The sequence below is a fragment of the Myripristis murdjan genome, chromosome 18 (genome assembly GCF_902150065.1).
Source record: "Myripristis murdjan chromosome 18, fMyrMur1.1, whole genome shotgun sequence".
NCBI classification, from domain to species: domain Eukaryota; kingdom Metazoa; phylum Chordata; class Actinopteri; order Holocentriformes; family Holocentridae; genus Myripristis; species Myripristis murdjan.
Genome location: NC_043997.1, coordinates 24,125,730 through 24,151,935, shown reverse-complemented (window position 1 = coordinate 24,151,935; position 26,206 = coordinate 24,125,730). Strand labels below are relative to the sequence as shown.

At 39.6% G+C, this 26,206-nt stretch overlaps 1 long non-coding RNA gene across 1 annotated transcript; it reads left to right on the top strand.

The window, feature by feature from the left end:
* Positions 1-13,929: 13,929 nt before the first annotated feature.
* Positions 13,930-17,337, top strand: LOC115377118 (uncharacterized). Its single transcript, XR_003929882.1, has 3 exons — positions 13,930-13,982; positions 16,259-16,621; positions 17,265-17,337. It is a non-coding gene; the product is annotated as an uncharacterized LOC115377118 (long non-coding RNA).
* Positions 17,338-26,206: the final 8,869 nt, after the last annotated feature.

The window sequence follows — 26,206 nt, the reverse complement described above, 5'->3', positions numbered from 1 at the left end:
TGTGTGTGTGTGTGTGTGTGTGTGTGTGTGTGTGTGTGTGTGTGTGTGTGTGTGTGTGTGTGTGTGTGTGTGTGTGTGTGTGTGTGTGTGTGTGTGTGTGTGTGTGTGTCTTCTTCTTCTTGCGCATTACCGCCACCTACTGTTCCGGAGTGTGGATCAGACAATAGACTTACAGACTAACAATATTATACACTTGTGCCAAAAAAAAAAAAAAAAAAAAAAAGAAAGAAAGAAAATTATAAAAGTATATATATATATATATATATATATATATATATATATATATATATGTATATATATACACACACACACACACACACACACACACACACACACACATATATATATATATATATACATATACACACACACACTTCCTACTATTAATGCCCTACCCATGTAACAAACTGCCACCTAGACTCTAACCCTCCTTATCCATCAGATTCTATAATAAACACCTGTATCCCTTAAGAAAGCCATCAGTATCCTAACCAGCTCTCTCCTTTCCATACTCAACAATACTTTTAATGTAAGATCCTTTATCCCTAAGTCCCTCATCTTATTGCTCATCACTTCTCTCTGCATCTCATATTTCTGACACCTCAAGACCACATGCTCCACTGATTCCTCCTCCTGACATCCCTCACACAGACCAGTCTGGTGTTTCCCTAACAATTTCAATGTTTTGTTCAGTGCACAATGCCCCAACCTTAATCTAGTCATCACAATCTCCTCTCTCCTATGCCCACTTCCCTTCCTTTCACCTCGAACACTTTTTTGAATTTGATAAAAATGCCTCCCTTTCTCCTCACCATCCCACCTTTCTTGCCACATCTGAATTGTCCTCTCCCATATTGCACATTTAACCTCTGCTTTGCTAATACTCACTTGCATTTCTACACTTCCTTTCCTCAACGCCCTCCCTGCTAACTTATCTGCCCTCTCATTCCCCCTCACCCCTACATGTGCTGGAACCCACAGAAACCTTATAGTCCAGTCATTTTATGAAAAAACCTAGGACAAATTGCAAGAGAAACAAACTCAACTGATTTTGTATCCTCAGTTTGTCCTGAGTGAGGGGAAAAAAGTCCCAAGAAATCCCATTGGTGGAAAGTTTTGAAAATCACCTATTTATGACCACATATTACCAAAAAACACTGTTTTTAACACACAGGGAAAGGGGTTCAAAATTTTACTTTCAGATATCACTATAAAAATTCACAAGATGATTACACACACAAAGACAAGAAAAAAAGTCAATTACAAGTTATTTGAATTATTCTGTTTACACATGCATATCACACATTATCTGATTGGATATGAGCTAATAAGGAATATAAGGAATAAATGCCAGAACAGATATTTACAGTGAATTAAAAGGTTACTATATATATAATAACCTTTTAATTCACTGTTATATAGTAACCTTTTAATTCAAGGTTACTTTATATATAGTAACTTTTTAATTCACTGTTTAAATGTCTCTTCTGGCATTTATTCCTTATATTCCTTATTAGCGCATATCAAATCAGTTAATGTGTGATATGCATGTGTAAACAGAATAATTCAAAGAACTTGTAATTGACTTTTTTTCTTGTCTTTGTGTGTGTAATCATCTTGTGAATTTTTATAGTGATATCTGAAAGTAAAATTTTGAACCCCTTTCCTGTGTGTTAAAAACAGTGTTTTTTGGTAATATGTGGTCATAAATAGGTGATTTTCAAAACTTTCCACCAATGGGATTTCTTGGGACTTTTTTTCCCTCACTCAGGACAAACTGAGGATACAAAATCAGTTGAGTTTGCTTCTCTTGCAATTTGTCCTAGGTTGACCCCAATTTTGGCCTAAAATTACTGGACTATTACCTGACCTCCCTGACTAACTGTTCTTGTGACTGACTGAAGTACTTGATAAAGAATATCTTGACGACTGCTTGAATGAAAAGACCTTAAACTAGCTAGGACTGAGGATGAATCAGAACAAATCAGCACCTTCTTTTGACTGCTTTTTTCCACCCACCTTAATGCAACCAGCACCGCCAGCATTTCCACTGTATATACCCCTAACTTACTGGATGTTCTTCTATTTATCCCAATTCCTTTCCCTGGCACCGCCACCCCAAACCCTGTCACCTCTGTGTCTGGTTGTTTAGCACCGTCTGTGTATACCTGTGTGAAATCACTATATTCTTCCATTACATGACACTTGAATGTATTCACCAAATCTATTGTACCCTTTCCCTTCCTTTTCACCTCTAACAGGTACCAGTCCACCTCAGGCCACACAAGCTTCCATGGAGCCATCACTGGAAAAACTACTGTTGGGCTTATCTTCATCTCAAATATCCCATATTCTTTTGCTATATCATTCCCTATTCTGGCAAAGTTATCCCTGTGGATCCTCCCATTCTCCCAACACTCCTGCAATACTCCTTTCGTGGGGTGAAAATTGTTGTGCCCCTGCAAATTTGCCCAATAATTATTCATCAACTGCATCCTTCTTAATTCTAGAGGCAATTCTCCCAATTCTACCTGTAAAGCAGGCACTGGTGAAGACTTGATAGCCCCACTACAGACCCTCAAAGCCTGCGCTTGAATCACATCCAGTCTCCGTAGAACAGATTTAGCTGCTGACCCATGCTATACTGCCATAATCCAGCACCGATCTTATCATAGCTACATACAGCTTCTTCAACGCTGAACATCCTGCCCCCCATTCCCTTCCAGTCAAACATCTCATCACATTTATTACTTTTTTGCATTTTATTTCTATTTTCCTGATATGATCTGCCCATGTCAGTCGAGAATCAAATAGAACTCCCAAAAATTTGAACGTTCCAACCCTTTCTAATGCTTTCCCATACATACTCAGCTTCATCCTTTCCTCAATTCTTTTCCTGGTAAAAAACACTGTTTGAGTTTTTTCCACTGAGAACCTGCACCCCCAATCAAAACCCCATTCCACCACCTCATCAATTGCACTTTGGACTTTCCTGATTGCATGTTCTACATTCCTTCCTCGTTTCCACAGGGCTCCATCATCTGCAAAAAGTGATCTCCCTATATCCATCGGCACTTTTAAAAATACATCATTTATCATGATGATAAAGAGCAACAGACTTATCACGCTCCCTTGAGGTGTACCATTTTCAACTGTATACTGGTTAGATAAATCTGGCCCAATGCGTACCTAGATCTTCCTATCATATAAAAAATCCTTTATCCAGTTAAATACTCTCCCCCCACCACCCATCTTGTGTAGTTTTATTAGCAATCCCTCCTTCCACATCATGTCATAAGCCTTTTCAATATCAAAAAACACTGCTATAACTGATTCCTTATTTGCCTGAGCCTTTCTTATTTCAGTTTCTAACCTTATCACAGAGTCCATGGTATTCCTCCCCCTCCTAAATCCACTCTGGCAACTATCCAACAATCCCTTCCTCTCAAGTTCATATGACAATCTTTCTGTTACCATCCTCTCCATTATCTTACATATATTTGACGTTAGTGCTATTGGTCTATAGCTAGTAGGTTTAGATGGATCCTTTCCCGGTTTCCTAATTGGAATCACTACTGCTTCTTTCCAAGCTCCTGGTAACCTCCCCTCCTCCCACACTCTGTTATAAAGCTTCAGCAACTTCAATAGCGCTCCTTCCCCTAGATGTTTTAACATAATGTAACAAACCTGATCTTTCCCTGGAGAAGTTGGTCGTGATCTCTTTATAGCTCTCACCATCTCTGCCAAAGTAAATGGCTCATCAATTATTTCATCTGTACTCTCCCTCCTCTCTAACACACCTGGATACTGATTCATAGTTCTGTGTCTTCTCTTTCTTCCTTCTTCCGACAAATTTCCTGAGCTATGTATATTTACAAAAGCCTTGACCATGATCTCTGCCTTATCCCTGTTGGATATTGCTGTTTCTCTCTCTGATATTATGACTGGATAATCCCATTCCCTTCTGTCTCCCCCCATCCTCTTTACCATTCCCCAAACCTCTCCAACTGGTGTCGTTCTTCCTATTTTGTTGCAGAAATTCCTCCAACTTGCCTTCTTAGCTTGACGTACTGTTCTTCTCACCACTGCCTGCGCCTTTTTGTACTCTATTAAATTCTGCATGTTATGGGTTCTTTTAACTAGCCTGAAAGCTCTATTCCTATTTCTTACAGCCTGACGGCATTCCTCTGTCCACCATGGTACCAGTTTTCTGTTCTTCTTGTTTTTACTCCTGGGTATAGCTCTTTCTGCCGCCATTATGATTGCTGACGTTACCTGATTATTTAGTTCATCAATATCTCCAAACATATCTATCCCATTCATCATTTCCTCACTCAGGCTCTTGAACTTATCCCACTCTGCCTTTCCAAAAACCCACTTTCTGATTCCCTCACTTCCTCTCACTTCCACTCTTTCTCCCACCATACACAAAACTGGGTAATGATCACTGCCTATTGTTGATGCTGACCAAACTTCCCAGTTACCTATTCCAGCCAGGGTGTTAGATACTAGAGTTATATCCAATACTGACTCTGTACCAGTTGTTACATTTATCCTTGTTCCTCTGCCATCATTCATACATACCAACTCCCTTTCATCCATCAGATCTTCAATTACCTGTCCATTTAAGTCTGTTTCCAATTCCAACCTTTTACATGGGTTATAGTAGTTGATTATAACTACCTTCTCCCCTTTCTCCCATATTTCCACCACTGCATATTCCTGCTCAGCTCCCTTTTCCAGTAGCCTATATGGAATATCTTGTTTAACAAATGTAGCACAACCTCCCCCTCCCCCCTGATTTCTATCTTTCCTTATCGCTGTGTATCCAAGTATCACAAAGTCCAGATTTGGTTTTAGCCATGTTTCCTGCACACAAATTACATCTGGTTTCTCATCCATCTCTTTGATGAAATGCTTGAATTCCTGGCCATTAGCCAGTAAGCTCCTCGCATTCCATTGTAAAATAATGACCATAACTATTATCAACAGGTTCATGGTGTCTCCAAACTTGACTGATTAGTGAGGTTATCCCTCACTTCTTCCCATGTCAGTCCCACTAGTCCCAGATGATGCACTGCTGCCTTAACAATCAGCTGGATTTTTTCACTCTTTGACTTCACTTCTGCTGTGCTGTTAACCACTCCTGCAATAAATGTTACTAAATCCCTTTTGTCCACATACATCCTGTCATTTATTTTTTGTTGCTGCTCTCTACCTCCCATTGCTCCTTGATCATTAGTTCCAACATGCTGCTCTCTTGATACTCTTACAGCTTCTGCATAAGATAGCCTTCTTTCCACTCTTATTTTCTGGATACCATTCTCCCTTTTCATAGCCTCACATCCCCCATATGCCACAGTATGAGCTCCTCCACAGCTACAACACTTTGGTTGCACCCCTGTTCCACACTTCCCATACTCATGATCTCCCCCACACCTAGCACACCTTCTCTTCTCCTTGCAGTTTTTTGCTATGTGTCCAAATCTTTGACAGTTGAAGCACCTTAAAGGCTTTGGCACAAAAACTCTCACTGAGTAGCTCATAAACCCTAGGAATACTTTCTTGGGTACAATCTCTCCTTCAAACGTTATCAAAACAGTTTCGCTATCTTTTTTAACTCCTTCTCTAGTTGTTTTCATTCTTAGCACATCCAATATGTTTCCTCCTTTGAAATTTCTCTTAAGTTCCTCCATGCTCACATTCAGTAGTACCCCTGTAATCACTCCTTTGCATCCTCCACCATTTCTTGCTCCGACCCTTCCTGAACTTGCCACCTTATTTTTTCCAATCTCTGTCAATTTGAGAGCCTTCTCAACTTGCTCTCCATTAGCACAACTCACCCATAAATTGCCATCCTTCAAGACTTTCGCACATTTTATCTCCCCTAGTTTACTTGCCAGAGCTGTAGTTAGCAAAAACGGGTTAATCTTCTTCATGTTTTCTTGTCCCTTTTCATTAAACCTTATAATAACAACACACTTCTCTGGACTCTCCCTCTCAACATGTTCATGTCCTTCTTCCTCACTGCTGTAACTCCCATCGCTGTCTTCCTCTTCCTCTCTATCTTCATCATACTCCATTCCTGCCCAACTGCCTACTTCTGATCCATTCACGGAACAGTCGTGCTCAACCGTCTCACTCATCCTCTCCGTCTTCTTTTTCCTCCTCTTGGCTCCCATCAACAAAGTCTTCCTCAAAATTCAAAACTCCCGGTAGTATCGCCAATCCAAACGCTCCGTGTGTGTCGTCATCAGTCATCATCAGCCAATATGGTTTCTACTGCAACATTTTATTGGAAGAATCCTGACTGAAAAAAAAAAAGTTTCGTCTTTATACCACAATACCAAAATCCTTCCAGCAAATAAGGTGAAAGAGTCTCTTATAATTTGATCCATAAATTCCATCCAGTGAAACATTTCTGTTCTTTGAGAAGGTAACGCGTGACATAAATGTCCCTTGTTTCCTGAAACTTGCGGACCACTGATTTTGGTCTTGTAAATTTACGTACAGGCTGTGGCAAGATGTTAAAAAGATTATAGTTAACAATGTTTTCTCAGATTTACACACAATATTCACTCACATTTTTTCTTATTAATTTAATTTTACTTTTTGCCATTTACCACATTCACAAATACAAATTTACAAAAAAAAAAAAAAAAGAAAAGAAAAAAGAAAAGAAAAGAAAGAAAAACTAAATTCTTTGTATTCATGAGGGAACTGGAGCAATACATCTATCAAAACAATGAACAATATATTTTTGCTGTATTTCTCTCAATAGCATTACTTTATGTTTTATTGTCTTAATGCTTCCTATACTTGTAAGTGATGTTGCTATCTTCTTTGTTCATGACTTGCAACAACAACAACAACAACAATAATAATAACAATAATGATAATAATGATAATAATAATAAGCGTGACATAATAAAACATTAGTTATTGCTTAAGCAGATAACCTAAATTTATATGCTCCTTGTGGGTGAATATCATCATCTCGGCCTGTATCTTGACCAAACAGCTTTAACTGATCCTAGCAGACATTTTAAAGTTTATTAAACATTACTGGATGGATGTGATGCCATTACTCCACATGAAGTTTATAAAATGGTGTGTAGTTAACAGGGTGAAAAATGACTGGATGGTTTGTAGAGCTGCATAATAAATTTGCTCTAAGTTGGTTGGCTGAAATAGACCTGGGAAACGAGAACGATTTGCATTATTTTTACTCATATTAAAGTGCCTTGTGGGACCCACCGAAGCCACATGGTGGCACTGTAAATCTGCAATAAAGATGAATTAATGAGGATGGATGTATGAATCATATCAGAATCCCCTAAACCCATCAGACACCGCAGAACCACCATTTCAACTTGCCATGTATTCTCCAACCACCAAGATTTGTTTGTTTGTCGGTTTTATTTAGAAACCAGGATCGTCTCACTACCGCTCGAATTTTATTTCTCGATACTTTTCGGTATTTCCGCTTTCGTTCGGGAGGACTTCCGGTTTACTCTGCGATTTGAACGGAACGCAACTTTACGCATGCGTAAACTTGCGTAATGCTCTTGTGACTGTACTGAATATTCAGAAGTGGCATTGCTGGCTGCTAGCCCACCATCCTTTTCATGTCCCACAGCTGTACGCGAGGCAAGCTGTCCGTGAGCACAGGGAACGCAGGCGAACTATCTTCACTTGCTCTGTCCGTGACACAACCCGTTTTCCCCCCCACCCGCATTGCATTCGGAATGCGGGTGGGGGAAAAAAAAATAAACGCTGAAGGCACTGGAATCGATTTGCTCCTTGTTTGCAGCGGTGGCAGAACCCAGCCTCCAACACAATAGGAAACATGTACCGGGTGTAAAACAGGACCGGCAGGCCGAATCTGCCTCTGTTACCTGACATGCTGTTATATAACATGCAACCAGCTCCTCTCTTGAAAATAATCACATTATGAGCAGAAGAACTACCACATTGATGAGAAGAGGAAGAAGAATTTAAAAATAGTAATGACTATATAATGTGGTATTTCCATAGCGTGTTTTTAGGGATTTATACAATACAAATATAGCAGCACAACAATACTTCTTTCACTCTGTCACTGTCCAATAATGAGAAATGCCACAAACAGTTAACACACTCTGCAAATAATACAATAGACATTTTCAAATGTGTGCCTCTTGTGAGAGGTGAGCGTTGTCTCCAATAAGTTCACTTTCCAAGGGAACACTTAGGGAAGCAAGAGGACAGAGACAAGTGGCCAAAAAAGAGGACGTGAAAACCAAACAGCCATACTGTGCTGCTGCTTCATTTGGATTTAGACTATAGGAAGTTGAGCTCGAACAGGGATGTAAAAATAGGGATGTCGCTGCACAAGAAAGCCTACCATTTACTATTTACTGGTGTGACCTATAACAAAAATAAATTAGTACCAGTGATGCAAAAAGCAGGATTCAGCAGGGAAAAAAGACATATCCAGAGACGATAGCACAAAATAAAATGTACAATAATCAATAAAGCAGCATAAATTGTATAAGTAGTACAGAAATAAAGTAAAATATAAACAGCTTTGGTGTCATGTACACATGCTACTAACAATTTACATCTACCCAGCAGGCCGAGTGGCTGAGCCGGTGTTTTCTGCCCTCTACAATCTGGGGAAGTGAACTTTTCAGATGCTCTTGCAAGAATGTCCCTCATCTGCCCTCTGAACTGCGAGCAGATTTATTTGATGGCTGTCAAAAACATGGCAAAAAGGCAAAGAGCAAGGAAATAACTCAAAAATGTGCAAGAAATTAGTAAAATGTTCCAATCAAGAAAGAAAGAAAGGAAGACAGAAAGAAACAAAAAAGAAACAAAAAGAAAAGTAAAAAAACAAAAACCAACAAGGAAATGGCCTGGAATTAAGCAACAAAAAAAATACCTGAAAATTAAAATAAGACCAACTTTTTTTTTTTTGCCAAAAAAAGAAAAGAAAAAGTTCTGTTACATAGGACTGGATGTTATTATCCCTAATTGCATACTTGAGATCTGCTGCGTGGTTGTCAAGTGAGTGATGGTGCCTTATTGGATTATCAAGTGGGCACCCTCCCTCTTTAACATTTCGCTGATAGGCCCACAACGTCTCCAGAGGGTTCAGCAGTGAATCCCAGCATCCTGGGCTCACCCCCAAGACGGCATCTACCCAGTTGAGGCCCAGCTGCAGTCCTTTCTCTTACACCAGAGCTACTGACTGCCCTCCTCAGCCACCCTGGAGAGATCGTTCACTGCCTGCTGGTGGGCCTTTCCTCTCACCCCAATCTCTTGGAGTAGCCTTGACGTAGAAGTGGCTATGAACCCTCTGCAGCCTACCTCGACCGGGCGGACTTTAGCAATCCAGCCATGCTGCTGTACATCTGGTGCCAGTTCGGTGTACTTCAGCCTCTTGCGCTCATGAGCCTCCTCTACTGCATCCTCCCAAGGTACAGTGAGCTCGAGGATGTAGACGAGCTCGAGTGATGTTGCCCAAAGCACAAGGTCAGGCTGCAGGTTGATACAGGCGATTTCTGGTGGGAAGCACAGTTGTTGGCCAAGGTCTATTGCCATCCTCCAGTCTTGTGTGCCGTCTAGCTGCCCAGTGGATGGTATTGGCTTGGCACATCTGGCTTGACCTTCTTGAACAAAGGCTGTATATGCACGTTGGGATGCAGGGGGAGGGAGGGCATTGATGTATGACCGCTGCTTCTTGAGCACTGCTGCCAGGCACCATAACGCCTGATTGTGTCGCCAGGTGTATTGACCCTGAGTGAGGCTGGTCTTACAGCCCACCAGAATGTGTTTTAGTGTTGCTGGTGTTGAGCAGAGTGCACATGCAGGATCTTCTCCATACCACTGGCTGAGATTTTTGGGAGATGGCAGGACATCATATGCAGGCTTGATGGTAAAACCTGCTTTAAATGTCTCCATCTCCCACAACTCTTTCCAGGAGATCTTCCTTTTCTCCACTCCCTCCCATCTTGTCCATTGGCCTTGCTTAGCTTGTGCAATGGCCCTCGCACACCTTTTAGCCTCCTCCTGCTGGTGTACCTCCTGCACCACCAGTTTCCGCCTCTGATCCAAAGTAGCCGTGCTCCAGGATAGCACACTGGCTTGAAGACCAAGACCACCCCTGCCTTGCTGCACCAGACCCATGATGTCCTTATGCCTGAGAGCCACCTTAGCCTGCTTCGTTGCCTCTGCTGGTGTCCACTTCTTCCCAGTAGCCAGGACGAGAGCAACTTAAGCGACAACCAGGTCTATTGACACCATTACCATCACCTCCAACCTTACCTTGGAGCATTTATACTTGTCTGTGAGACTGGAGATGGGTAGCTCCAGCATTCCTTTGCGATATAGCCCAATGCTGCTGAGGGACCTGGGAAGACCAAGCCACATCCGGGTGAAAGAGGCAAGTAGCTTTTCCAACCACTTCACCTTTGAGACTGGATCTTCATACAGTGTCAGCGGCCATATGAGGCAAGGAGGGAGGCCAAATTGCAGGCACCAGTCCTTGGGGGAAGCACTGTACCATCTACCCAAGCTCTTTACAGGCCTCTCAGAGATAGGAATTGCCTCCTTACCAATGAAGAAGCACAGTTTGAAAAGCTTCCCCTTGACGATGGAAATGCTTCTTGACTTGGATGGCTGGAATCTCATCTGGGCCAACTTGATGTTATCGTGGAGCTTTTCCAGCAGTTGTTGGGTGCAAACCTTGGTTGTTGTGAGCGTAGTGAGGTCACCCATATATGCTCTCACAGGTGGTAGCCTCAGACCAGATCTTATCTTCTTCAGGTCCTATCTTCAGACTTTGTTTTTTGTCCCACTGCCGAACTTCAGTCGACTGACTCGACATGCTCCTCAGAAAGTAGTTGTCGATGCGTGGACCCTTTTGCCCCTTCTTGAGACAGCCTTTTTGGCCTTGATGTATTTTCAGGCCCTTGCTGGAGGTAACCTTCACCCAGCCACATACATAATGCTGGAGCTTGTGTCCTGCTTCAGGTGCTGCAGTCTCAGGTATGCTGATCAAACTCATCGTCTGTTCCATTCCTAAGTCCGTTGCCAGGTTATCTGCCGATCAGTCATCTTCCGCCCCTGCTCTCATAGCCAAAGATGGGTGGACCTCAAGCACCTTATGCTCTGGATCCTGCCGCCATGGGTAGCTAGCCCATGGATGCCCCGTTGGGGTCTATTCCCTCCTGCCAGCTGCCTTTCCATGCTATCACAAGGTCTTTCCCTAGTTGTCAGCTGCACTTTCATAGCAGTAACTGGTTCCCCAGGTGATCAGTTCTTTTACATAGGACTGGATGTTATTATCCCTAATCGCATACTTGAAAACTATTTGTTCCCTGTTGCATATTCCTAAACATATAATTATAATAAGCATAAATATAGATTTCTGGACATTTTTTTTCTGTTTTTTTTCTGTTTTTTTTTTTGTTTTTTTAATATAAATTTATAATAATTTTCTCTCCCTCTGTGTGTCTCTCTCTCTCTTCTTACTTTTTTTAAAAGGTAATTTTCTTGCAAACTGTCTTGCTAAATTGCCACAGCATTGAAAAGCAAGAAATCTGATGGCGATCCAGGTTTCACAGGGTTAACACAACAGATGGATAAGATCACCACCCAGATAAACTCAAACTGCATTCCACAAAACTGCCCACACTGTTTGACTGACAGGTGATGTGCAAAATGTGCAATGTGGAAATACCACCACAATGAGCACTTTGCTCCAAAGATAGAGAAAAGTTGGCAAAAGAACACAAACAACCTGTGACCGTGACCACTTCAAGTGTTTCCCTGAAACTGAAAGGTGATATCTAAGACAAGGCAACAAAAAAAAAAGAAAAGAAAAAAAATCAGCAAAAAATATTTATATATTTTAACGGGAAAAGGCAGGTACACCTACAGCCTAATATTCCAACATGCGTGTGAATCATTCATGTTTTTATTTTGAGATCACAATATTAACAACACTGACAGGGGAGCTAGTTAAAAACAGGCCTGAAATTTTGTGATGTCTTTAATATAAATATAGTCTTAGTGCACAAACAGTGAGAGAAAAACCTTTTCCAGCTGAGAAAGGATTATGTGAAGGAGATACAATTGGTCCACTGTCCACTGTGCTCTGTTTTTGATAGAGAAAAATGAGCTTTCACACTGATGCTGTAGAGATGTAAGAGGATGGGTGTTGTCCCACTCTAGATGGTCTCAAATTTGGTGGTTTGTGATGACGATCTTCCTGTTTTTCTCTAATGATATAGTCCACGGCAGAACACAAAGCCACTTCCGTGTAATTTTTGAAAAAACACTGCAGAGAGAGTCTCCCCTGTCTGTTTAGTAAATTGCTCCAGAGCAAGGAGAACAACCCCTCGCTGAATATGTGTGCAACCACCTGTTAAAAATCCAGGATGTGCTTTTTGCAATGGGCAGATATGATGGCTGAATGTCTGTGCTCCCTGGACAGTCCACTGGTGCCAGTATGCAGTCCTCCAGTCCCCCCTGAATATCCAGGCCATGCCAAGAGGGTGACAGCCCTTTGGACATGACAGTATTTCCCTGCATGCCTTAGGGCCTCAGGGTTATGTCTACTTTGCAGATATGAGAGTTTCAGCGAGATAAATGTTTATTGAGGAGAAGCCACAGGAGAACAAGAAGGCATCAGTGCACGAAGAGCACGTTGTCCAACAGGGTGTCAGGGTTCATGTTGCCTGTGGGGAGCCCACACAGCAATGTGCCTGTGCTGTTTCGTCAGGCCGGACCTATCTGAGCCACAGGGGTCACTGCTGTCAGCATCAGCCAGTGCTCCTGGGGTGGTGGGCCAGGTCGTCTCGTCTTGTCAAAGGCATCACAGGGGTCATTTATTCATAATTACTATTAATAGAGAGGGCTATTTTGGTTTTGGTTTTTGAGTCAACATCACATCAGTTTTTATTCCTTCCACCCCTGTTTGATGAACTCTTCAGCTGCACCTCTTACTTTCCACTGTAGGTTCATCAAAAACTTCAGTAATAGTAGCTGTTTGCCAGGGTGGAGGGGCTGTTCCAGGTTTGAACTCTCACCTTCAGACAAGAATCAGTGTTTCTCTGATCAAGTGAAAACGCCAGAGGACACTTCCTGTAAAACCTTGTCAGAAACAACCCTGGGACTTCTTTTGTGTAGACAGAATCATTTTGAAATCAAAGAGACTCTGGTTCTTTCCTTGTCATTGTGTCTGCGTTGATGGAAAAAGAGAGGAGAAAGGACAAAATCTACAGTTCCAGATTTGCAGAAAAACCTCAGTAGTCTGCATACTTCCAGGAAAGTACAAGTGTTTGTCCTAGGTTTAGATAATTCTTGTGATCCACAATCACTCAACACAGTGATTGGTAAAATGTAGGAATCACTGATGCAGAGGCACATGGATATTAGTGATGTCTACATTCTCACCATTTAAACAAATACATTGAGCAATGAGCTCAAAAACTTGATATAATCTGTTAGTATTTCAAACTTATGCCCATGATTGTGGCCCTTTCATCCTATCTGTAGGTGTACCTGCCTTTTCCTGTTATTTAGTTCATAATTACATCAACAAGAAAGAGAACATTTGTCAGAGTTTATTATGGAGAATTGAAGAAAATAGCTTTTCTTCAATCTTTACAAAAGTCAAAGAGGATAAATGTCTTTTTAACCAAAACAATTAACAAGTCCCTTCCTTGTGTGCATTTGAGTGCGAAAGAACAGGAACTGTGGTTTTTAACACCTCTCTGCAAAATAGTCGCACACTCTGCTGAAACAAGATGATGCCATGCGTTATCAGTATGTCCGTGTGTGTGTGTGTGTGTGTGTGAGAGTATGGGTACAATGGGAGGGGCTTCTCGCTCTCTACAGATGAGCGGCACAAGTCATTGTGAATCAGTGTGAAATGATGAGGTTCCTACTAAACAGTCTGCTTCTCGCCTCCCTCTCTGGCCTTTCATCATGGAGTAAGTATGAATAAAACTAGTCTGCATCCTTGACTGTTAAAAGACTTCTGTTTCAAAATGTGTTGAAACGAGTGGAATCATACGTAGAAATACATAAAACTCCCAAATCATCAAAATTAAAACAAAGGAAGTCCTCTTTGAATCACTGTATTGATGTTGTCAGGATAACAAGGAGCTCTTTAAAACTGCAGTGTATATCAAACTAAATCATGAATTGTCTTTTGCATAAAATATATTGTTGTTCAGGTTACGCCAGCAAAAAGCTTTCAACTCGTCTTTGCAAACATTATTATTCGGTTTATGTCATAATTTGAATCTACATATATTTGAGTGACTTTTGAACTAATTATTGTGTTTGCTCATCTGGCTTGTGCCTAGTATAGTCAGGGGGTCATTTCAGAATAGGGCTTCAGAAATTACTTTTGCTGACATGTCTGGGTAAAAGCTGACAACCTATTTTTTCTGTTAGAGGGGGCCCATAGAAGACTTTTTAGGGTGGTTGTCATGTTGAATTTCTTTTCTTGTGACTTTTCGAGGCCCTTGAATCCTTATAGTCTGAGGGTATTTGGCCGTTTGTGTATGCTTTTCATTTTCTGTTCATAAAACCCATTCAGAATGTATTACCATAGTAAAGTTTGGTATCCTTTTTTTCAGCATATCATCACTTATATGACCCAGACATTATTTTTGTCATTTGTCATACTGTATCAACATATTGGGCCCAAAACACACAAAAAACTAAAAATCGGATTTGAAAATACAGTGTTTTTTACTGGTAAAAGGCAGATAGATGCTTACTAAATTATTTTGAAGGTTGGAAATATAAACATAGATCGCCCATGTGAACACAGAATGGACAAATTTAAATAAAATCAATGATGCATGTTTTAGGAAATATTTGAATGATCAATTCACGCCATCATATGCATGTGTTTAATATTTCAGTTTGTGAATACACACACACACACACACACACACACACACACATATATAAGAGTTTTCGGACACCCCATGCATTTGTGAGATATTGCATTAAGAATCACTCTTAGGTCTTCAAGTGCAATTTCTTTTAGTACAGTCACAGCCAAAATACTAAACAAATCCTAAAAAAAAGCCATTAAAAACTTACAATTGATTGTTTCCAAAAAAATGTATAAGAAATTTTGAGTATTGGGACATTTTGGTACCAGTGATGAAGGTCATTCTTTTTATTAAAAGACACAATTTTTGTTGCCAAGCTTCGTGTCTATATAAAGCCAAAACATCTGAAAGTTCTTCAGACACAAAAATGACTAAAATAAGGAACCTAACACAGGAAACATGCCTGAAGATAAAGATTAAACTGTCAAGAATTTAGTTTTGTTAGTTTTTCTTGTAAACAATAAACAAAAAAATATAATTTGTATTTGTTTGTATCTGTCTAATGCAGCCACACTTTTTGAAACACAAAAAAGATTTTTCCACAAATATTTCATGATAATATTTGAGATTGTGAGATTGTGTAAAATTTTAAGGGTGTTCGAAAACTTTTTTCGACCACTGTATATATATGTTTGTTTTTCCATCATATGCATGTGTTTAATATTTCAGTTTGTACTGTATATATTGTGAGTCCAATTAGTTTTACTCAGGCTAGGTGTGACTACACACAGGATACATCAGCCATCCTCCATCCCAGACAAAGAAATTTTACTATTTTACAATTTTGCTACTTTTAAGTATACAGTCATAAAATTACCAAAAAAAAATTATTTTCTGAGATGACAACCAAGCTAGAACATATAAGGGGTTACATATTAATACTGGACAGGTGTGACTACACACAGGATAAATCAGCCATCTTAAATCCCAGACAAAGAAATATTCATCACCAGTATTGTGGAAGAAAGTCCGATTTTACCACTTTTAAGTATACAGTGATAAAATGACACAAAAATAATTTTCTGAGATGACAACCAGGCTAGAACACATGCAAAGGGGTTAAATATTAATATTGGATAGGTTGTCAGCTTCTACCCAGAGATGTCAGTAAAGTTGTCAGTTACTGTTTTGGCCCCCTGACTAGTAAAGACAGAAATGAAGAATTCAATTGAAATGTAATCTGGGAGGGTGAACGCTGACTTCACACTGTGGGGAATTTAGATCCTGTCATGTGTGATTGTTTGTCCCTGATAATGCACAAAAACCCTCACAGTGATGCTGTTGATCCACGCCAAAACCCCACTACATCTCTGTATTATGAGCTAATGAACTGTTTATGGATTATTTCTTCTTAGGTGTTTTATCTGACAACAAACTTGATGTGAGCCAGTCCCCTGATGTCGCCACCATGGAGGGGGAAACTGTCCACATCGACTGCTGCTGGAATGTGTACACCATAAGAGTGACAGTAAACTGGCTTAAAGAGAAAGAGCATGTTTGGACTGATATTGTCCATAACAACCAAATTCAGGGATCTATACAGAACAAAGAGCGTAACTGTTCAACTTTGACCATCTCAAATATTACAAGAAATGATTCCGGTAGATACATTTGCAAAATGTCTGTGAATATACCAAAGTTACAGCAGGCCAAAGGAAATGGCACAATCATCACAGTTACAACCAGAAACAATAACAAGGCTGATGAACCAACTGAGGGTATGTAGCAATTCACCTGTAGCCACATGTGCAAAGTCTTGCAGTGAGGTTTACACATATTGACACAAGACACCTGAGTTAAAAATTTCTATATGGTCAGTGCTGACCTTTTGTTAAAAACAAGATCTTCTCCAATCAATGTCCACTGCCGATATGATGTATATGATGACGTTTGATTGATTAAATGGCTATTAATATGATTTAACCTCTATTTCAGATGCTTTTCTACCTTGTGAAGTATAAAATTCTAGGGGGAAATGCATCATACTTGAAGTATTTTTTTTTTTTTTTTTTTTTAATGAAATTCATTTTTTAAGTTTATAAGTTTTTAAAGTTTTCTATATGATCAGTACTGACCTTTGGTTAAAAACAAGATCTTCTCCAATCAATGTCCATCGCTGAAATGATGTAAATGGATGGGCAGCACAATCAAAATACGATGTAAGATTTCAGCACATCAAAATGTAGTTAATGTCCATTTTGTGCCTACGCGCTCTTGATGGTCATTCTTTATTCTTTGCAAAAGTCAGTTTAGTCAAACTATAATTGGAATTACTTTGTTTTGTAAATTGATCTGACATTATTCTGTTATCAACATGAGCCTGATTAACATTTTATTCATTTGTTTATTTATTTTACATAGTGAATACTAGTATGCCTGGACAATTTACCATCATCTTCACTGCAGCTGTTCTGGTACTGCTGGTCCTGATCAGTGCCATCTGCTTTTGGAGGGTAAAGTGACGAGGTAAAATAAATAAATAAATAAATAAATTCTGTAAGCATTACTCAAAACATCATCATTCAAACATCAGAAACTGAACGGATGGAGTATCTCAGCAGGTTAAGGTGCAGACCATATGCTCATAACTGCATGAGGAGTTGAAGCTGATAAAATGCTGACAAATAATAATGCATCACACAGTGAAAAAAATTTCTCAAATTTTTTTGGACCTCAATTGGCTCTGTGAAATCTCCATTGTGTAAAATCTCCTGAAGCAGAGATTAGTGTTTATCTTGAAAAGAAATAAAAGTTATTGTTTCGGATTTCAAAGGGAGTGAGAAATAATATCTTGACTAGTAATGGTCTGAGCTGAAGACGCTCTGATACACATTTTGTCTCTCATCACAAAATTAATAAAGTTATCTGAAGGTTAAGAGGCTGAACTAAGAGAGAATTACTGACAGAGATTTCTGTCTGACGGGATATTTTTGAATATCTACATTGTGGGTGGAGCAGAGGTACAAGTAAGGAGAAAATGCTCATATTGGAGTTACTTTATCAAAAAAGAGCACAAAAAACAAATAATTATACGCGGCTTTCCCCAGTTTATCTTTGTTTTCATAATCATTTGATGATGAGATATACAACAGGATGGTGTACGCTGCTCAGTTCCAGTGTTCTCCACTATTTGACAGTTATCTTTGGCTCAGCTGGTGGATCGTTTATATCCTTCTTTAAAACATCAATTTATAAATATAAAACATCATCAGCAAAAGAGCATGTCAAGTCATAAACAGCAAAATCCACATCAGAACACATGACATGGGAACACCTGAGCAGAAAATTTCTTATATAGCATTGAAAATCTTGGAGTTTAGTAACCTCAGGGTAATCTAATTGCATGTTGCATAAATTATTTTTTGAATATATTCTTTTTTGCCAAAGGCGTCATATAATGTCTTCCATCTTCCATCAGCACACTTTAAATGAAAATTTAATATTTCTTCCAAAAACTGACTTACACCAAAGCTGTTGTGTTGCTTATGGACGTAATTTTGAAGGACTATAAAAGTGATTCTGCCTGTTTAGCATACGATCTACCAAATGTATACTTCATGTTTCTGCTAATTCTCTGCTAATTCCCCATAGTGACTCTGAGGGGGTGGAGGTGGGGGTGGATGGACACAGCACCAGCTCCTCCAGAGGCTCTTCCCAGTGGGTGAGTCCACAGACATAGTGTGGATACCAATACATGACAAACTGAACAAAATAAACGATGCATCCTCAGTGTAATACAGGATTCTCTGAGGTGATTTCACAGTATTTTGAGGTGATCAACAGCGGCCTATAACTTTACAAAATCTGATCCAAATAATCATTGCTGTGCCTTCAGAATGTTATATAATATGGTTTACAGTATTTTGTCCAAGGTTCAACTCCTACTGCTGCTGTTACGCTTTTTCATCCCGTGCTGGAGAGTCACTGCTCAACAAAAACAGCAGCCTGCCCCTCACTTGTACCTTCTCCTCACACCCACTCAGTTTGACTCTGCACATATTGTCAAAGGTCAATTATCAGTTCTGACCTTGGAGTGTGACTAGCAGTGTATTAACCACACTTGTTTGACATGTGCCTGTATCTGATATACTGTATTGATACCAGATAGAGTTCCACACGTTTTAAGACCGTCTCTCTCCTCTCTCTCTAACAGTGCCAAGTGCCAGTGTATGAGTCCTTTGACTACGTTGAGCGCGTGGAGACCAAAGGCAGTGGATGTGGATCTGCTCAGTGAAATCCTCCTTCCCTTTCATGCGTGTACATACATTTATTTTCTAGCACTTTTATCTCCATTTGTATATACTAAGATAATAAAAGTGTAAATACCCGCTATTTTTTTGGTAAACACAGGATCTTATAAATGAAGTCAGATGAGTGCTTTTTGTTGGACTTTTTCATGCTATTACCCTATTAGATTAAAGCGGAAACACACAAGCAGTTTGACAAAGCTCTGTGGTAACTTTTCAGCAGTTGCAGCTGGTGGATTTTTTTCCAGGTAGGGCTACCTAAAAAAAAAAAGAAAAGAAAAGAAAAGGAAAAAAAAAATCAAGCAAACATGTAAGGTATCATACCAGTAAATTTATGTCAATGATTATGATTATGTCAGGCGTTTTTAATTTGCACAGCTGAATGTTGTAATGAAATTATAGACATTATAATATAACTAAACAGTATAATATAATAACACTATATCATAATAAGTTATTATGCAGTTAGCCGAGCCATGGCTAATTGCATGTAGTGTCATACTACAAGCCTTTTTAGTAAACCAGCTCCTACAAGCGTCATTCTATAATTTTGGGACATTTTGAGTTTCAGAATTTTTTCAAACGGTGTATTGTGCAGTGATTTAACTGAATGTTCTTTTTCCATAATGAATTTACTGTCTATTTACCTTTCACTCGCGTCGCTCGGCATCTTCTTCTCTCTACTCTTCATTCATTTGTGATCGCAGGTGTACCAGTATGTCAGTCTCACCTATGAGGTTTACGCGTTGCTGCCCCCAAGAGGTTGGTGGTGTGTATTAGCTTGGGCGCAGGGAAAATGCACCCAAGGCAGCTCCTATCTCTTGTATTGAAGAAGAAGATATTGCGCATGTCCAACTCAATACGAGAGTCAAACATAAAGATCCATGCGCCCAAACAAGTGACAGTCAGTAACCTATCAGTAACTTTAGACAGCGTGGAACATTTTATATCAATATTTTGTTGCAGATTATAGATTTTACCAACTATTTCAAAGTAGTTTTTATTCGGGTTTACTGCAGGATGTTGGGAGTCGTGGGGCGGCGCCATCGCGCCCTTTTTTGGCCGGCCACCACCGCTTTTCAGTGAGGTCACGTGTGAGATATTGATTTTGCAACCAAGACACAGTCAGAGGACGATGAGGACACTGGGTGGTAACTGTGGTCTTCAGATGGCTCTACATAATAGGCCAATGACAGGAAATGGAAACAGCGTCTGTGACAGTCAAGGCTGCTTTCTCTGCTCACAAGGCACGCAAAACTCATGTAGTGGCTTTAAAAGAAAAATGCTGCATGAATGTTATTGAAATACTTTTGCATTAGACTGAGCCCAAAAAATTTTTCTTTTCTTTTCCTTTTTTTTTTTTTTTTTTTTTTTTTGAGATGATGAACTCTGAAGCGCAGATTGGATACAAATCATGTAAAGATTATGTTTTTCCACCTCAAAATGATTATGTGACACAACTCAAATGCTCCATTTTGGCTTTTTCATCATGTAAATGACTACGAAAGGTTACAGTTAAGAGAGTTCCAGAGATGGGGCTGCTTTTTCCAACAAGACAAGTCAAAATGACTTGACAGAATTCTTCTGATGCACATTTCTCTGTGTTTTATCCAGATCATGTTTTCCTGGTGGAACTTAGAAATCATAGAATCTGTTTCACTCGGTCTTAAGTCATTATATAAAAGATGGGGGCCTTCACAAACCATTGTAGGACCCACCTTTTCCTTTTACTATAAAGCCACTGTCAAGTTCAAGTTTCAAGTTTATTTTACAGTTAGGTCGAGAAGTATTTGGACAGTGACACAATGTTCATAATTTTGCCCTTGTACATCACCACAGTGGGTTTGAAATGGAGTAATCAAGACAGGACTGAAGTCTAGACTTTCAGCTTTAATTTAAGGGGTTGAATAAAAATATGGCATTAACTGTTTAGGAATTACAGCCAGTTTCATACATTGTCACCCCATTTCCAGAGGCTCAGAAGCAATTGGACAGTTTCATGACCCAGTGTGGCCTTTCCCCTCGTTATTCCCTGACAGATTAAGAAACTAAAAGGCATGGAGTTCATTCCAAGTGTTTGTATTTGGTAGCTGTTTATTTGTTTATCGTTTATAAGGAGGCCATCATTAGGCTAAAAAAAAAAAGCAAAGAAAATCTATCAGACAGATAGCAACAACTTTAGGAGTAGCTGAATCAATGGTTTGGTAAATCCTGAAAAAGAGGGAATGCACTGGTGAGCTCAGCAACACCAAAAAGCCTGGAAGACCTCAGAAGACATCTAAAGTGGAACCAGCTCCTCAGAAGAAGAAAAAGAAGAAGAAGAAGAATTTAAAAATAGTAATGACTTGATATAGTGTGGTATTTCCATAGCCTGTCTTCAGGGATTTATACAATACAAATATAACAGCACAACAATACTTTTCAAGGTATAGGGGATAATAGGATATAGTTAAAATAGCCTATGTTTTCATGAAGTAAATACAGGGAATCTCTAAAACTGCACGTGCCAGCTGGATTCTGTAAATTATTCCCGGACATAAATGAATATGAACAATTCTCAGAAATAAACTATATCAGGAGGATCATAACATTCAGGGAGGGGATCAGAATCAAAGTGGGCATAAATACAGCCGTTTGTCATGTTGCTTTTGTCATTTACATTTCTTGATCATTATGCAAATCAAGATCAGCCCTTGTAGAAAAATCCAAAATTTGTGGCCTAGAGCTCCAGCAGACGAGATTATTTTGCATTTTTTGATACACTGACACAGTAATTATGAGCTTTCCTGTCTTCTCTCTCTCTCCTGTCCTCTGTCACTGTCCAATAATGAGAAATGCCACAAACAGTTAACACACTCTGCAAACAATACAACAGACATTTTCAAGTGTGTGCCTCTTGTGAGAGGTGAATGTTGTCTCAAGGGAGCGCTCAGGGAAGCAAGAGGACAGAGACAAGTGGCCGAAAAAGAGGACGTGAAAACGAAACAGCCATACTGTGGTGCTGCTTCATTTGGACTTAGACTGTAGGAAGTTGAGCTCAAACAGGGATGTAAAAATAGGGATGTTGCTGCACAAGAAAGCTTGTCATTTACTATTTACTGGTGTGACCTATAACAAAAATAAATTAGTACCAGTGATGCAAAAAGCAGGATTCAGCAGGGAAAAAATCCAGAGACGATAGCACAAAACTAAAATCTACAATAAGCAATAAAACAAACTGTATAAGTAGTAGCCTACAGAAATAAAGTAAAATATAAACAGCTTTAGTGTCATATATACATGCTGCTAACAATTTACATCTACCCAGCAGGCCGAGTGGCTGAGCTGGTGTTTTCTGCCCTCTTGTGTACAATCTGGAGAAGTGAACTTTTCAGATGTTCTTGCAGGAATGTCCCTCATCTGCCCTCTGAACCCCGAGCAGATTTATTTGATGGCTGTCAAAAACATGGCAAAAAGGCAAAGAGCAACTTCAGAAGAAATGACTAAAAAATGTGCAAGAAATTAGTAAAACGTTCCAATCAAGAAAGAAAGAAAGGAAGACAGAAAGAAAGAAAAAGAAACAAAAACAAACAAACAAACAAACAAACAAACAAAACAAGGAAATGGCCTGGAATCAAGCAACAACAAGAACAACAACAACAAAATAAAAAAATAAAATAAAATACCTGAAAATTAAAAATAGACCAAAAACATTTTTTTTCCAAAAAAAGAAAAGAAAAAAAAAACACAATTTTTTCCCTGTAGCATATTCCTAAACTTATAATATAATTATAATAACCATCAGTATAGATTTCTGGACATTTCCCCTGTTTTTTTTTGTTTTTTTTTTAAATATAATTTTCTAATTGTTCTCTCTCTCTCTCTCTCTCTCTCTCTCTCTCTCTCTCTCTCTCTCTCTCTCTTTACTTTTTTTAAAGGTAATTTTCTTGCAAACTTTCACTAGTTTCTTGCAAACTGTCTTGCTAAGTTGCCTACTTCCCTTTTCCCTATGTTTTTGAAAGAAATTAAGCCAGTTTGCTCTGGTTTCAAAGGGTTAAATGCATGTGAAAGGTATCTGCCACAGCACTGAAACGCAAGAAATCTGATGGAGATCCAGGTTTCACAGGGTTAACACAACAGATGGATAAGATCACCATGCAAATAAACTCGAACTGCATTCCACAACACTGCCCACACTGTTTGACTGACAGGTGATGTGCGAAAAGTGCAATGTGGACATACCACCACAATGAGCACTTTGCTCCAAAGATACAGATAAAAGTTGGCAAAAGAACACAAACAACCTGTGACCATGAACACTTCAAGAAACTGAAAGGTGATATCTCAGACAGGGCAACAAAAAAAAAAAAAAAAAGAAAGAAAGAAAGAAAGAAAGAAAAAAGGAAAAAAAAATCTGCATAAAATTTTCCAACATGCATGTGAATCGTTCATGTTTTTATTTTGAGGTCATGATATTAACAACACTGACAGGGGAGCTCGCTAAAAACAGGCCTGATATTTTGTGATGTCTTAAAAAAATATAAATGTAGTCTTCGTGAACAGTAAGAGAAAAACCTTTTCCAGCTGTGAAAGGATTATGTGAAGGAGATACAAATGGTCCACTGTCCGCTGTGCTCAAAGACTTTCTATTCTGTTTTTGATAGAGAAAAATGAGCTTTCACACTGATGCTGTAGAGATGTGAGAGGATGGCTGTTGTCCCACTCTAGAAGGTCTCAAATTTTGTGGTTTGTGATGACGATCTTCCTGTTTTTCTCTAATGATGTAGTCCACGGCAGAACACAAAGCCACTTCCGTGTAGTTGACCTTTTGATAAAACACTTGTACACTGCAGAGAGAGTCTCTGCTCCCCTGTCTGTTTAGTAAACTGCTCCAGAGCAAGGAGAACAACCCCTCGCTGAATATGTGTGCAACCACCTGTTAAAAATCCAGGATGTGGTTTTTGCAATGGGCAGATATGTTTGATATATATTCACTCCTCTGTGGTTTCACAGTCTTGTAAAAGGCAACCATCTTTGTGCATAGTTATCATTCAAATTCACATACGTGTAGAACCATGTAAGTGACCTCATGACCTTTCCTCTAGTGCCACCCTCAAGCCCTCACTTGCTGTGAACTTTGAAGAAGAAAATCAATCATCAGATCATGTCTCACTTTTCCTGATCATAATATTTTTTCTTGACACGTCTTGGATTATATTAATTATTAATTATATTAATTATATAAGTGTGAAAACAGATGCTGACAGACGCGTCGCTGTGGAGGTCACTTTTTCACTCAGTTTTTCAGTACTTCAAAAGGAAGTGTTGGTTTTAATGTAGCTTTTAAGATGTGCTTTCTAAAGTGCCTAAGTTTGTTGAATAAGGATCTCACTGATGGCTGAATGTCTGTGCTCCAGGGACAGTCCACTGGTGCCAGTATGCAGTCCGCCAGTCCCCCTTAAATATCCAAGCCATGTCAAGAGGGTGACTCCACAACCCTTTGGACATGAAGTCACTCTCATATCCAAAGGATTGTACTAAGCCTTATGGCAGCCCTTTGGACATGACAGTATTTCCCTGCATGCCTTAGGGACTCAGGGATATGTCTGCTTTGCAGGTACGAGAGTTTGAGCGAGGCAAATGTTTATTGAGGAGAAGCCACAGGAGAACAAGAAGGCATCAGTGCACGAAGAGCTCGTTGTCCAACAGGGTGTCAGGGTTCATGTTGCCTGTGGGGAGCCCACACAGCAATGTGCCTGTGCTGTTTCCTCAGGCCGGACCTATCTGAGCCACAGGGGTCACTGCTGTCAGCATCAGCCAGTGCTCCTGGGGTGGTGGGCCAGGTTGTCTCGTCTTGTCAAAGGCATCACAGGGGTCATGTATTCATAATTACTGTTAATAGAGAGGCCTATTTTGGTTTTGTTTTTTGGGTCAACACCACATCAGTTTTTATTCCTTCCACCCCTGTTTGATGGACTCTTCAGCTGCACCTCTTACTTTCCACTGTAGGTTCATCAAAAACTTTAGTAACAGTAGCTGTTTGCCAGGGTGGAGGGGCTGTTCCAGGTTTGAACTCTCACCTTCAGACAAGAATCAGTGTTTCTCTGATCAAGTGAAAACACCAGAGGACACTTCCTGTACAACCTTGTCAGAAACCACCCTGGGACTTCTTTTGTACAAATTAGCCATAACAGCCAAGGATCAAAGACATAGACAAGATGGAGTGAAGAGCAAGAAGATCCTCTGTGTAGACAGAATCATTTTGAAATCAAAGAGACTCTGGTTCTTTCCTTGTCATTGCGTCTGCGTTGATGGAAAAAGAGACGAGAAAGGACAAAATCTACAGTTCCAGATTTGCAGAAAAACCTCAGTAGTCTGCATACTTCCAGGAAAGTACAAGTGTTTGTCCTAGGTTTAGATAATGCTTGTGATGCACAATCACTCAACAAAGTGATTGGTAAATTGTAGGAATCATTAATGCAGAGGCACACGGGTATTAGTGATGTCTACATTGTCACCATTTAAACAAATACATTGAGCAATGAGCCAATCTCTAAAAAACTTGATATAATCTGTTAGTATTTCCAATTTATGCCCATGATTGTGGCCCTTTCATCCTATCTGTAGGTGTACCTGCCTTTTCCTGTTATTTAGTTCATAATTACATCAACAAGAAAGAGAACTTTTGTCAGGGTTTGTTATGGAGAATTGAAGACAATAGCTTTTCTTCGATCTTTACAAAAGTCAAGTGCAGAGAGGATAAAAGGCTTTTTAAGCAAAACAGTTAACAAGTCCCTTCCTTGTGTGCATTTGAGTGCGAAAGAACAGGAACTGTGGTTTTTAACACCTCTCTGCAAAATAGTCACACACTCTGCTGAAACAAGATGATGCCATGCGTTATCAGTATCAGTATGTCCGTGTGTGTGTGTGTGTGTGTGTGTGTGTGTGTGTGTGTGTGTGTGTGTGTGTGTTTGTGTGTGTGAGTGTGAGAGTATGGGTACAATGGGAGGGGCTTCTCGCTCTCTAGAGATGAGCGGCACAAGTCATTGTGAATCAGTGTGAAATGATGAGGTTCCT